Source organism: Rhea americana, unplaced genomic scaffold, assembly GCF_003343005.1.
Source record: "Rhea americana isolate MKP2758 unplaced genomic scaffold, rheAme1 scaffold_153, whole genome shotgun sequence".
Taxonomy (NCBI): domain Eukaryota; kingdom Metazoa; phylum Chordata; class Aves; order Rheiformes; family Rheidae; genus Rhea; species Rhea americana.
In genome coordinates this window covers 1,008,198-1,012,580 of record NW_028185628.1, presented here as the reverse complement: position 1 = coordinate 1,012,580, position 4,383 = coordinate 1,008,198, and positions in this window count along the sequence as shown.

Here is a 4,383-nt window from a genome sequence, read left to right as displayed (position 1 = left end):
CCCAGCACTGCCGTCTCAGGGCCGGGCACCGCCATCTCGGGGCCTGCTGACCCCGCTGCCACCATCTCGGGGCCTGCCGACCCCAGCGCCGCCATCTCAGGGCCGGGTGCTGCCATCTCGGGGCCCGCTGACCCCGCTGCCACCATCTCGGGGCCTGCCGACCCCAGCACCGCCATCTCGGGGCCTGCCACCCCGCCGCCGGGCAGCACCAGCTCCGCCGCCCTGGGGTCTGCCACGCCACAGGCAGGCACCGTCGCTGAGAGCCGCTGCTAGCCRTGCCCTGGCGGGGCCGCAGCTGCCGCGGGCCTTCCTCGGACACACAGCGAGGCGCCTGCTCCCGCGGGCCGACCCCGCGTGTGGCGCAGGCCCGGGCGGGCTTCGCGGGTGTCCTGCCGGTGGGGCGGCCCCGGCCCCGGGACTTTGCTTCTGCCCCAGACACCGCATCTTGTGTGGGAGGTGTAAATGTGGGGAGCGCGGCAGGGGTCTCGGCAGGAAATGGGAAATGGAAAGGGTCAGGGTGGGATCGTGTGTCAYGAAGCGTTTTATCTGCGGTATAGTTGTGCCCGTGTTCCTTTAGCATTGACTGCTTTAAGAGGGTTGTTGTTATGTCCTACTTGTTTGGTGCAAAGGCCTGTCAAATGCTTTCAGAGAAGAGGGCAGAATCGKCAGGATGGCTGTTGCTATGCGAACTGCATGAATGTGGTTCTCGTTCAAAGCCTTGTGAATTTTTGTGATACCTCATTTGTAAATAAAATCAATCAGGATCCCAAGGAATGACTTTTTTGTTGTTTAAAACCAGTACRAAGTATGAACATGATCATTTTGTTTCAGGCAGGCTGGTGGAAATTCTTGCATTAGTTAATTATCTGTGCAGACTGAGTGGGGGGCTGGAGGGGTACATTGCAGTGGCATGCATGTACATGCACAAAACATACCCTTTCTTACAGCAGAAATCCTTAAAATATTTTTAGATTTGCTAATATCTGCCCTGTTGTAACAAGGAGCAATGAAGGAATACCATACTGAGACCATTTCCTTCTCATTTAGCTCCATTCTTCCATTGTTCAAGATTTCCATTATAGCCACTTCAGCTAAATACTTTTTGTCATGTTGGCACTACAGATTAATTTAAAAACTAAACTTAGATTTTTTTTTTTTTGAGATACAAAGGTTCAGTTTCTGTAGAGCTCAGCATGTATAAACATGCTTAATGTTTATAGCCGGTAGCATATGCATACCAATACTATTGATACGTTGATGACAGCTTGTACATACAAAAATTACTTTAAAAACTCTGAGCAGATAACTGCAAGAATCTTTTTATCTAKAGACAGAAGCTTGGTTAAGCATCCACAGTCAGACCTTGGAAGCTCTCACCAAGACCTTCCCTGAGAACCTGCTGAGTGGGAAGATAGAGCTGGTTTTCTGGCTCTGGTTGCTGTGTTGGGTTCACAGTCTGATTCACACCCTGCTAGCCTTGAGCAGTTGCRGTTTTGAACATCAGCTGTTTATGCTGTGATTGCATGAGTGTGTTTCTCCCCAAAAGGTTCTGCTTGTGGTTACTGTACAGGCACTACTAGTGATAGTGTGACCATTTGTATAGATTTCAGTGGCTGCAGCTGTTAGCATTTTTAATAGATTTTTTTAGTTCTTGTATACATTTAGGTTCTCATTAAGGTTAATTACATGGCGAAAGAGGAATGTCAGTTCAGGGTTTCAGTGGGTCTTCAGCTGGACTTTTTCTTGTGTGTTCTCAGTGACAGCATTAGGACTTAGGCTCATAATATCCAAGTTGTATGTCTGGCTCTCACCAACCCATCCAATAATCCTCAAAAAGCTACCTTTTCTCACTGCTTCACTCTTTTCTGTGGGTATCATGTATTAATACTATTGCTTACTATGTGCTCATGTTGTGCCTCAGTTACTTGTCAAGTTTATCAGGATCTATCCAGTAAGTATCTGTAGCATCTCAAACTGTATGAGTTTCCTCCTAAACAGCTAGGTTTAACTGGGCTTCACCTGCAAAAGAGACATCATTTTCAAAACAGTAAGCTTGTGTTACAGATATTTTTACAGAACCTTATTATAATAATTCACAACTATTCTTACTGGTGCTCTGAAAGGGTTTTAATAGTGGGTAAAGCAGAAAGTGTGCTTTGTAAGTAGGATTGAACTTTGTTCAGTGAAAGAAATAATGGTTAAGCTTTACCATCCAGCATTCAGAAAAGAAGGGCTGTAAAAGACATCAAGGACGCACTTGGTACAGCTCTGTGCTCTAGTGCAGAATCCTACATACCTTGGCTATTCTTTTCAAGTATTTTTTTCAACTTATTTTTAATAAATTCCAAGGCTAGAGTTTCCATAGCTACTCTAGATAGTCTGTTTTAATGTTTAACTATCCTTACAGTTAAAAAAAAAWTCCAGATAGTTCAGCAAAACAACTCTGCTTGAAAAAATGAAGACATTTCTTTTTCCACTCTCAGTGACAGGGATCTGCCATCTTCTTACTTGAGCCTCCTTCATATTTGAGGACTTACCAAGGTTTCTCTGTCTGATGGGTGAAACAAACTTAATACTAATATGATTCACAAATCTCTTGTTTGTATTATTTTCTTCTTGGCTATTTACATCTGTCTTAAAATACAAAGCCAAGAACTGGAGACAATACCCTAAGGATTCACTTGTGTTAAGCTGAACAAAATAATTACCTCTTGTGTCAATATTCCTGTAAATCATCCTAGGATGATATTTATTTCTGTCACCACATCATACTATTCGTTCATACTCAGCTTCTGGCTAGCTACAATCTCCAGACTTTTTTTTTTTTTTTTTTTTTTCCCCTGCAACACTGCAGTTTAGACAGCTGTTCACCATTTTATGTTTTCCCTTTCCTTTTTATTATGATCTTTAACAAATACATTTTGAATTTTATTTGATTGATTTCAGATCATATTTCCAGTTAACAAAGACTATTTTGAGTTTTAGCATATTTTCAGAACTGCTTATAGCTCTCCTAGGGTGCATTTTCACATATTTAATAAGCCTGATGCTTATTAAATCCTCCTGCATTCAAACTGCTTATAAAAAACACTGCAAAGTGCTAGATCAAATTTTGAAAGAACCTACTTCAGCTAGTTTCCCACTTTTTGAGTATCTACTACTGAATTAGCTTTTAGCCAGTTGTGCACCTACCTCACAATACTTTTATCTAGAATTTATTTCTGCACCTTTTTAAAATAAGATCAGGTATGCCTTTTTCTTAAGTTGCACAGAAAGATTAGGTATACCTACTGCTTCTTTCCTAYCGATCAGTCTAGTTATTCTGACAAAGAAGGTTGATAATTATTTTGATGTGATTTGTTTGCATATTCACACTGGCAACTTCTTATCACTTCAGTGTCCTCTAGGACCTTGTATATACAAAAATAATTGCCATTTCTATCCTTCAGTACACTAGTACCTCATCTGCTCTTGTGGAGTTCCTGAAGGTAATCATAAAGGTTCAAAAGCTAATCAGGCCTATATCTTTAGTAGTCTAAGTAAATTTGTTAACCTGACTATATCTAATTTATGTAAATACACTTGAACCTATCATAGTTTCTCTTCAATGTTAATATTGCATAATTTGTTTAGTGTGATCAAGGAACAGATTTTCTTCCTTTTGTTAGCTCACCAAATCTGTGTTACAAACCTCATTTGACTTGCCTTATGATAGTGCAGATGTATTACCAGAAGGAAAACAGAGTAACTGAATATTGCCACATTGTTAAATGTATCTGTTTTGAACTAAAATAGTTCAGTTCTGTACCAATACAAGTAGGTTGCTTATCTGTTGCAAACTGATACAGTATTTTATTAGGCTGCCTTTCCCTTTTTTTTAATCCTTCAGAACAAAGGTTCATGCACAAAGAAATAACACATACTCAATTTATGGCAGACCAAGTTTTGGTTTTAACAAACAGATCAATGTTTTTGTTTTAAACAAACAGTTTAAGACGACCAGTTACAAGAAAAGTGCTAGACCAGATATATACTGACTTAGGATCTAATCACAGTCTTCTACTAGTTAGCTCACAGTCCACCAWACCACCCACTTAAGGAGCTGACCTCCTGAAATTCTAGTTTTGCTGTCCTAGCCAGCACATTRCTGGCATTTCCTTAATTATCTGGAAACTTGCTGCTATTAACTGGAGTTTATGGTAGGAAGGTGTTAAAAAAAAATGCAGCCACTTCAGAGTATCACAAAGTGCCGTTTTGTGAGCCTAACATTTATTGAAAAGTGCATTTTAAAGGCTCAAGTCTTTAGAGAAAGATAACATCATGGCCACAGCATTGACAATTTCTTTGAACATTCAATCATTTAAAAAAAAGGTGCACACACAC